Source organism: Heloderma suspectum, chromosome 2 (assembly GCF_057233095.1).
Source record: "Heloderma suspectum isolate Gila_16-S chromosome 2, 16-S_ref, whole genome shotgun sequence".
In the NCBI taxonomy this organism is placed as follows: Eukaryota; Metazoa; Chordata; class Lepidosauria; order Squamata; family Helodermatidae; genus Heloderma; species Heloderma suspectum.
The window spans coordinates 223,261,642-223,272,285 of record NC_139459.1 but is presented as its reverse complement, the minus strand read 5'-3'; the positions used below and the strand labels follow the sequence as shown (position 1 = coordinate 223,272,285).

The 10,644-nt window shown below is 47.0% G+C and overlaps 1 protein-coding gene across 4 annotated transcripts in view; it reads right to left on the bottom strand.

Annotated features, from left to right (window-relative positions):
- The window catches only part of SEC14L1 (SEC14 like lipid binding 1), a 104,728-nt gene that overhangs the window by 56,958 nt on the left and 37,126 nt on the right, over positions 1–10,644 (bottom strand). The window contains exon 1 of one of the 4 annotated variants that reach the window (XM_084838229.1): positions 6,773–6,883. The exons of the other annotated variants lie outside the window; for them this stretch is intronic. The gene's annotated coding sequence lies outside the window, so the exon portion shown is untranslated. Of the gene's footprint in view, positions 1–6,772; positions 6,884–10,644 lie in introns of those variants that run through there. 4 annotated transcript variants of the gene reach the window in all.

Sequence of the window (10,644 nt, the reverse complement as noted above, 5' to 3'; positions counted from 1 at the left end):
CAAATGGGGTACGTTACCAGGTGAGTTGTCCCACAGGAGAATAGATGTCATATATGCAAAGAAAACTAGCGTCCAGCACTCAAGGAGGTTCCCAGACCAAGAAATCATGCTAAACATCTGTTAAGCAAGCTCCTCTAGTTTCTTCTTTAGAGTGGAGGGGTGACTACCCACAAAAGAGCCGGTATGCTTTCCTAATAAAGCTATATAGTGTCAATATATCCACAGATTCATCAGCTTTAACTGATAAATATAGCAGGTAGATTTTTTTCAAAAATGGGACAAGATAGGTGTTAAATAAAATGGGAAAACTAGGAATAATATTTTACTGAGGGAATATTCTTACTCTACACTGACTTTCAGGCTTTATTAAAACAGCACTGAACAATGTTCTTATTTATAAATTAGGACTTTAAGTCCCAGAGAGTTTGAAGACATTAAGTACATCCAGGATACGATTTTTATTCAAATCCTAGGTAAGTCAGCCATTAATATCTAAGGCAACCTTTTGCCAAGTCACTATTCTCCAAATGAAAAAGTAGCCTATTTAAAATTTTGTTTGTTTATTGCATTTATATCCTGCCTTTTTTCCTCTTGCAAGTAACCCAAGGCAGCTTACATGATCCTCCTCCTCTCCATTTTATCCTCACAACAACCCTGTGAGGTAGGTTGGGCTGAGAGTCTGTGACTGGCCGAAAGTCACCCAGTGAGCTTCCATGGCCAAGTGGGAACTAGAACCCGGATCTTTTTGGCCTCTGAATGCAACATGGGCAAATTACTTAGCTCAGGGTTGATAACAACCATTTAAATATACAAGTATAAAGTTACCCCAAACACAAATAGATATTCAACTTTATAAGCACAACAAAGAAAGCAAATATAATGGATTCTAGCTATACATCTTGTTTTGTGTTTGGTTAATGCAATTTTCCTGGATCAGCACAGAAAATGTTCTGAAGACTAGAGATAATTAACTGCCATCAGGACACCCTAAAGGATTTATGGAATTGAACATTCCTGCCTGTAGTGTGGAACTCCCAAAAGAGGTAAACACACTCAAGACACAGGAAGCAAGCCAGACCATGAAGCACGTGGTCTTCGATGTCTATATACTAATGCCCAGAGTATGGGAAACAAACAGAATGAACTTGAACTCTTAATACAGGAGGGAAATTATGACTTGACAGGTATAACTGAGACTTGGTGGGATGACTCTCATGACTGGAATACAACAACTGAAGGATATAACTTGTTCAAAAAGAACAGGAGGAACAGAAAGGGAGGTGCGGTTGTGCACTATATGTTAAAAATACATATCTCTGAACAGAAATACAGGATGAGCTTGGTAGCCCCATAGAGAGCATCTGGGTTAAAATAAATGGAGCAAAGAATAAATGGAACATGGTGGTCGGAGTCTACTACCAGCCACCCAATCAAGGAGAAGACGAGGATGAAACTTTTGAAAAGCAAATAGCCAATTTTTCAAGGAAGCATGATATAGTAGTAATGGGGGACTTCAATTTCCCCGATATTTGTTGGGAGACAAATTCTGTAAAACATGGCCCCTCCAGGAAATTCCTGACCTGTGGTAGATCACTTCCTCCTACAGAAAGTAGAGGAAGGAACAAGAGCATCAGCTATCCTTGACTTGATCCTAACCAACAAAGATGACTTAGTGGGTAAAGTAGCAGTTACAGGAACTCTGGGAGAAAGTGACCATGTTATACTGGAGTTCTTGGTTCTAAAGGAATCAAACCTGAGCGTAACCAAATGTGTACCCTGGATTTTAGTAAAGCTGATTTTAATAAACTCAGAACAATGATAAGTAAGGTCCCAGAGCAAACGACTCTAATGAGAAAAAGAGTCAAAGATTGGTGGGAGTTTTTAAATAGAAAATTCTCAAGGCACAATTACAAACCATTCCAACAAGAAAAAAAGGTGGAAGACAACAGAAGAAGCCAATGTAGCTTCACAAAAAGCTTAGAGATGACCTGAAAACAAAAAAGTACACATACAGGAAGTGGAAGGAAGGCCAAGCAACAAAGGAAGAGTACAGGCAGGTAGCACAGAATTGCAGGGATGGCATGAGGAAAGCTAAAGCTGAGAACGAGCTGAGGTTAGCAAGGGATGCTAAAAGCAACAAAAAAGCTTTCTTCAGCTACGTGCATAGTAAAAGACAGAGGCAAGAAATGGTGGTTCAGCTATTAAATAAGGATGGCAAAATAACAAAGAAAAGGCAGAAGTGCTCAATTCTTACTTTGGCTCAGTCTTCTCCCAAAAGAGGGTCTATGACCCCCTGGCAAAGGCGAAGTACAGGCTGAAGGAGCAGGATTGAAGCTTGAGATCGATAGGCATATGGTCAAGGAACACCTAATTACTTTGAATGCATTCAAATCTCCAGGGCCAGATGAACGGCATCCTAGAGTAATAAAGGAACTGGCAGAAGAACGCTGAGAACCACTGTCTATTATTTTTGAGAAATCATGGAGGACGGGTGAACTGTCAGATGACTGGAGGGATAATGTTGTCCCTATCTTCAAAAAGGGTAAAAAGGAGGAACCTGGGAACTACAGACCAGTCAGTCTGACATCAATCCCTGGGAAAATTCTGGAGCAGTTTATAAAGCAATCCATCTGTAAGCACTTTGAAAACAATGCAGTGATTACTCGAAGCCAACATGGATTTGTCAAGAACAAATCCTGCCAGACAAATCTGATCTCATTTTTTGATTAGGTAACCTCCCTTGTGGACTGTGGGAATGCTGTGGACATAATATACCTCGACTTCAGCAAAGCTTTTGACAAAGTGCCCCATGGCATCCTGATTAGCAAACTAGCTCAAAGTGGGCTAGACGAAACAACGATCCGGTGGATCCACAGTAGGCTACAGAATCGGACTCAAAGAGTGCTTATCAATGGGACCTTCTCAAACTGGGGAGAGGTAATGAGCAGGGTACCGCAGGGCTCAATCCTGGGCCCAGTGCTCTTCAACATTTTTTATTAATGACTTGGAGGAGGAGGTGCAGGGAATGCTGATCAAATTTGCAGATGACACAAAATTGGGCAGGATAGCTAATACTTTGGAAGACAGAAACAAAATTCAAAGTGATCTTGATAGGCTGGAGCGCTGGGCAGAAAACAACAAACTGACACTTAATAGGGATAAATGCCACGTTCTGCACCTAGGAAAAAGAAATCAAATGCACAGTTACAAGAAGGGGGATACTTGGCTAAACAATACCACAAGCAAGAAGGATCTTGGAATTGTTGTAAATCACAAACTGAATATGAGCCAACAATGCAAAAAAGGCCAATGCTATTTTGGGCTACATTATTTCTGCTTCATTGACTACACTAAAGCCTTTGATTGTGTGGATCACAACAAACTGTGGCAAATTCTTAAAGTGATGGGAGTACCAGACCACCTTACCTGTCTCCTGAGAAACCTGTACGAGGGTCAAGAAGCAACAGTAAGAACCAGAGATGGAACAACCGATTGGTTCAAAATTGGGAAAGGCTGCATATTGTCACCCTGCTTATTTAACTTATATGCAGAGTACATCATGAGAAATGCCGGGTTGGATGAATCAGAGGTCGGAATTAAGATTGCTGGGAGAATTATCAACAACCTCCGATATGCAGACGATACCACCCTAATGGCAGAAAGCGAAGAGGATCTCAAGAGCCTCTTGTTGAGGGTGAAAGAGGAGAGTGCAAAAGCTGGTTTGAAACTCAACATTAAAAAAACTAAGATCATGTCATCTGGCCCTATCACTTCCTGGCATATAGAAGGGGAAGAAATGGAAGCAGTGACAGATTTTACTTTCTTGGGCTCCAAGATCACCGCAGACGGTGACTGTAGCCAAGAAATTAAAAGACGCTTGCTCCTTGGGAGGAAAGCTATGGCAAACCTAGACAGCATAGTAAGAAGCAGAGACATCACCTTGCCGACAAAGGTCCGTCTAATCAAAGCTATGGTTTTCCCAGTAGTAATGTATGGCTGTGAGAGCTGGACTATAAGGAAGGCTGAGCGCCGAAGAATTGAAGAAGAGTCTTCTCCAGCACCACAGCTTTCGAACTGTGGTGCTGGAGAAGACTCTTACGAGTCCCCTGGACTGCAAGGAGGTCAAATCAGTCCATCCTAAAGGAAATCAACCCTGACTGCTCATTGGAAGGACAGATAATGAAGCTGAAGCTCAAATATTTTGGCCACCTAATGCGAAGAGAAAACTCCCTGGAAAAGACCCTGATGCTGGGAAAGACTGAAGGCAAAAGGAGAAGGGGACGGCAGAGGATGAGATGGCTAGATAGCATCATGGATGCAATGAATACGAACTTGAGCACGCTCCGGGAGAGAGCGCAGGACAGGAAGGCCTGGCGTGCTATGGTCCATGGGGTCACGAAGAGTCGGACACGACTGAACGACTGAACAACAACAAATAGAAGCATAGCTTCCAAATCCCGGGAAGTACTAGTTCCCCTCTACTCAGCACTGGTTAGGCCTCATCTGGAGTACTGTGTCCAGTTCTGGGCACCACACTTTAAGAAGGATGCAGACAAGCTGGAGAGGGTTCAGAGGAGGGCAACAAAGATGATCAGGGGACTGGAAATCAAGCCCTATGAGGAGAGACTGAAAGAACTGGGCATGTTTAGCCTTGAGAAGAGAAGTCTGAGGGGAGATATGATAGTTCTCTTCAAATACTTGAAAGGTTGTCACAGAGAGCATCTCTTCTCGATCATCCCAGAATGCAGGACACGGAATAATGGGCTCAAATTATAGAAAGCCAGATTCCGGCTGAACATCAGGACAAACTTCCTGACTGTCAGAGCAATACGACAATGGAACCAATTCCCTAGGGAGGTAGTGGGCTCTCCCACACTGGAGGCATTCAAGACGAGGCTGGACAGCCATCTGTCGGGGATGCTCTGACTTGGATTCCTGCATTGAGCAGGGGTTGGACTAGATGGTCTTGTAGGCCCCTTCCAATCCTACTATTCTATGATTCTTTGTCCCCCTCAAAGCATGCACCAATCTTGTGTACACAGCTAACATGGAACAGCCTTTTAACATCTATTTGAAAGGCAGATAATCAGGACCAGTTTCTACAGCTGCAGAAAAAAACCCATCTCTCAAACAAACAAAATAGCTGCCTCTATAAATTAGCCTTGGAATGCCAATGAAAGTTAACAGTCTCTTCCAGGGATTTTGTTTTTTACATAACAAGAGCTCTGTAACCAGTGAAGAGGAAAGAATGCTGGAGAAAATTCAACTCCCTCCAACACAAAAACACAGTGATCTATTTGTCAGCAAGCCAAACAATTATTTTTAGGTGGCTAAAAAGACAACATCTACATGAAAAGGAACATCTAGCCATACAGTCAAGAATCTTTTCTGAGGCATTTAAGCAGAACAACTCTCACCTCGGTCCAAATCAAGATTTACTTCAAAAAGGAACTGTTTTCTTTGCTCTCCTTTACCATTTTGGAGCCTAAAACGCAGTCCAAAGCAGAAGCTAATCTATTATTATTATTATTATTATTATTAGAGTGACTAACTTTGAGATCCATTTAGTCCACATTCTTCTGCCAGACTCTCAGAACCGCCACATGGTGCAGACTGCATTCCTTTAGGCAATTCAACAATTTTCTGTATAACACAGCCCTTTCCACCAACTGAAGCCCCAAAGCCAGGGTGAATGGGAAGTCAGACTTCCCCCAACTTGAAAGGAGAAAAGGGCTTGGGAGTGACAGGACATAATCAATAAGCAAAGCAAAAACCTGCCCGGAAAATTATGCCACTATCCATCTGCCCTATTGTGTGTGTGGGGGGGGGGGGGGGGCTCAGAGTTTTCAACTAGGGAACAACTGCCTAACTGCAGAACAAGGAAAATACGCAAACGGAAAAACAGCTTAGTGGGCAGCAAGACAAAAGTGCGGGGGGGGGGGGCAGGACAGAATGAAAAGAATAATTCCGAGGCAGATCAAAAGGCGCTCACGTCAATACACTGAGTCTAGGTTAATAAAATGTGGACAAGCAGTAAAAAGGCAGGGGCAGTGGCAAAGACCCGAGTATTAAAGCAAAGACAACAAAGGCATTTCAGGGGAAGGGTGGGAAGAGATCAATGGGAAAGAAGCCAAAGAGCAAGGGCACACGAGGAAATAATGGGAGATACTCCGAGGGAACGCAGATTGAGCACAAGAGGCACAGTCTGGACGGCAGAACGGAGGACTTGATTGGAGGTGGGGGAGGAGGCACGGGACGGATTGCAGGGCTCAAGAGGGGGGCACGATGTGCCCGAGGATGCCAGTAATAATGGTCGAAGAGGGAAGCCAGGAAGCCGGGGGAGCGGGGAGGGGGGAGAGATGGATGGAGAGAGAGACACACACAGACCCATCATTCATTGGCCAGGGAGAAAGAAGTCCGGGGTGAGCACGGAGAGGCTGAGGGGCGGCGCGATCCTCGCGTGCGAGAGGGGTGCAGGAAATCTGGGACTGGGGACGTCTCCGGGAAAGTGGCGGCGGGGGCAGATGCAGAAGAGGAGACGAAGGCGGCAGCAGAGGGCGGGAGACCATCACAAGGGCAGAAGAGGAGGGGAAGGGTCGGCGCCGGGGGGGGAGGAGAACGAGGGGTGGGGGCCGGGGAAGAGCGCGCGAAGCGCCCTGTGGCCGGGGGCAGGGGCGAGGGAGAGGGTGCCGGCAGGGGAGGAACGAGTGTCCCGGCGGGCGAGGACGCAGAGGAGGGGAGCGGGGAGACGCCGGGAGCGCCGCTTGCCCACCTCCTGTCGCCAAGGCCGGCTGCCTCTTGCCTCATGTCGGCTCCCCGCTCGGCCGCTGGTGCTGGTGGTGCCGGCGCCCCTCCTTGCGGTGCTGCTGCCCGCGCCGGTTCCGGGGCGGGGGGCAGAGGAGGGAACTGAGCGCGGCGACAGGCTGCCTCGCTGTTAACCACTGACAGGCCGGAGGAGGGCCCCAGCCGCCTGCCGACCCGTGCGCCTGCGCACTACGAGGAGCGGCAACTCGCCCCCTCCCCCGCTCGGAGGGAAGGGGGAGGGCACGTGCGCGCGCGCGCTCTGCGCATGCTCCTCTGGGACCGGCTCCGAGCTCGCTTCCGCAGACGGGAGACGCAAAGGCGGGACGACGTCTTTGCTCAGCACACGGGGAGGTTTCTTTAGTCGTTGGAATGGCGTTTGAGGTGCAGAACGCGAGCGCGCGTCCTTCGGCTTAAGGCAGCGTCGGGGGAGTTGCGTGGTGCTGCCCGGTGTTAGGCGCCAACGCTGTTTTGAGGCGCGTCCAGGGGCGCCAGAGGCGTCTTCGCGTTCTTCAGGACAAGGGGGATCAGCAGGCGCGGCAGCCTTACAAGTGAAGGGCGCGATCCTATGCGTGTTTGGACAAAAAAGAGTCCCACAACCCCCAGCATGCCCCAGCCACCTGGTTAGGGCGTGCTGGGAGTCGTGGGACTTTTTTGCCCAAACCGGCATAGGATTGCGCCCTAAAATTACCCCCCAAAACCAGAAGCTGAATTAGTTCGATTCAGGTTTCACTATAGAAGGTATCGTACAAGTAAAGCTAAACAAAGACTACATTAGCAAAGCTTGAGCTTAATTTGGGAAGAGCACTAATAGCTCGATCCTATGTCTGTTACTCGGAAGTAAGTCCCACTCAGTTTCCCGTGGAATTCAGCCGTTTGTCCTACACACGCACACTTTGTTGTTGTTGTTAGTCGTTCAGTCGTGTCCGACTCTTCGTGACCCCATGGACCATAGCACGCCAGGCTTTCCTGTCCTGCGCACTCTCCCGGAGTGTGCTCAGGCTCACATTCATTGCATCCGTGATGCTATCTAGCCATCTCATCCTCTGCCGTCCCCTTCTCCTTTTGCCTTCAGTCTTTCCCAGCATCAGGGTCTTTTCCAGGGAGTTTTCTCTTCGCATTAGGTGGCCAAAATATTGGAGCTTCAGCTTCATTATCTGTCCTTCCAATGAGCACTCAGGGTTGATTTCCTTTAGGATGGACTGATTGGACCTCCTTGCAGTCCAGGGCACTCGTAAGAGTCTTCTCCAGCACCACAGTTCGAAAGCATCAATTCTTCGGCGCTCAGCCTTCCTTATAATCCAGCTCTCACAGCCATACATTACTACTGGGAAAACCATAGCTTTGATTAGACGGACCTTTGTCGGCAAGGTGATGTCTCTGCTTCTTACTATGCTGTAATCCCTTCAATTCAGTCCTAAAGGAAATCAACCCTGAGTGCTCACTGGAAGGACAGATACTGAAGCTGAGGCTCAAATATTTTGGTCACCTAATGCGAAGAGAAAACTCTCTGGAAAAGACCCTGATGCTGGGAAAGACTGAAGGCAAAAGGAGAAGGGGACGGCAGAGGATGAGATGGCTAGATAGCATCACCGATGCAATGAATATGAACCTGAGCACACTCTGGGAGAGTGTGCAGGACAGGAAGGCCTGGCATGCTATGGTCCATGGGGTCATGAAGAGTCGGACATGACTTAACGACTGAATAAAAACAAAATATCAAAAATAACCAATACAAAATAAATCAAATGCATTTCGACATACAGATTTCCTCAGTGGTCTTGTAAAAGGGCCACGGTCTAGTAAATAAGAGGTACGTCCAAAAGAAAACAGGCATATGTATACAGGCATATTGTATATCACATACAGCACATTTGGGAGATACCTCCTTTTTTGGTTTGGTTCTACATAACTCATGCCAGACTCCATTCCCAGGATCACTAATAAACTGTATACCTTGTGTCTGGAAAATCTTTATTGTGGTTTGACTTCAAAGTGTATGTACCATCTAGACTTCAACTCTTAAATCCCCATGTCAGGGTGGAAACTGAGCCCATAGAGCCCCAGAGCAGTTCTGATTCTGAGGAGGAACAGCAATCCGTGGGAGAGGAGCTCGCTCATCTCTCACAAGCACAGCAGCTGGCAGAGATTCCTCTTGCCAGCATTCCTGGGATAGATAGTGACCCTGGCAGTGAGAGAGTGCTGGAGGGGGGCTTGCTGGATGCTCGGTGCAGACGCAGGGAGCGACGACAGGTGGAGGGCACCGAAAGGCGGTGTAGTGCTTGTTTGGCGTGCAAACAATGGTCGCATCCCGAGGACCCCAGGGAAAGAGGGAGGATCTCTCCATAGCCCATAAGTTCAGGGTCTTCCCGTGGTTCCCCTTCAAACGGGGACCAACTGCCTTACCTGGAGCTTAGGCTACTCTGCTATCTTTCCCCAGTGCTGTTCTTTGCTTTGTCGCTAGTGATTAGTATCTGAAAGAATCATAAAGGAATAAAGCCTTGGAAAGAATCTTTGTCGTCTGTGTCCTGAGTTGGCTATTGGAAGGGACTGCAAGAGGCAGCTAGGGTGCTCCTGACACCCCAGTTGGGTATTGAAAAAGAAATTGGTTAATTAATGCTTCATTTTATAATAAATAAAAAGCTCAACTCACCCACTGCTTAGTCATTCAGACATCCGCTCCTGTGACGCTAAAATAAATGACTCCACAGTAACATAAATACAGAAAAATATTTTCCGTAAAAACATGCAGGCTGTTTACATTTGGTTTCTTGGGTAATAAAGTAGATGTTAGTGCTTAAAATAGAGCATTGTGTTTTTAATTTGCATTCCTAGGAACCCTGGAATTGACTAGAAGCCTAACAGGAGCTGCTTAATTGCAAGATCAGTAAGAGATTATGGACAATCTGCCTGAAAGGCAGCTTGTCGAACTCCGGGTTCAATCTTCCCCTGCAAAGCGCAAAGACTGTGGGCTGTTGGGAATGTTCTAGGGGTGCACTGCAAAAACAAGTGTGCTTGCAGAAGACACTCCAGAGTCTTCTGCAACAGCCAGTGGTACCGTGGCCTATAACAAGGAATAATTTTAAAAAAGATTCAGATATACAAATGTGGCCTCACAACTGTGGAAAGTGCTGCTTAGGAGACATCCCCCCCCCCCCCCACACACACACACACAGATCTGTCTGCAGGAATACTTGGGCTGTGCAGCATTGCATGGTGACAGAACTGACCCCATGAATTTGCACACATAGGGCGTAACACAAGCAAAATACCACCCCACCCTGTGATAATATAGAAACTTACCTTGTGAACAGTTGTGATTTGGGGCATGATTAGCTCCCACGAGTTATTCTGGAAGGAGTGGATTCTTTTAACTGTTCAAAGAATGCTGTGATGAAGATCCGGAACTTGCAGTTTTACCAGAATATGTTTTGCTCACATTTGACTGGCAAGCATATACCTTGGTCAAGGCCATGCAGGTGTAATCACTTAAGGAAAGACACTGGCATGCTCAGCTATTGCAGCTCTAAGCTGAGGTGTCATACCATTCCAGGACTGAAGCCAACACAATGGGGAAACCACAGCAGGTAGAGTGAAATGTACTGAAATCAGATGTACTGGGTAATTGCCAGTGATCCCAATTGCCAGCGATCGCAATCAGGGTAGTTGGAGTGGTGGTGGGGGGGGGGTAAGGTTTTAGTCTCTGAGCGTGTTGCTTCTCTGCCACTAATAGTGGAAGTACTGGATGGAGGGGGCTGTTTACCCCCCACCACCTTAGCAACCTCGAAGCAGCCAGTCCCATCTCTCCCTCCATCCTGTGTGGGTGGGTGTATGTAGGGGTGG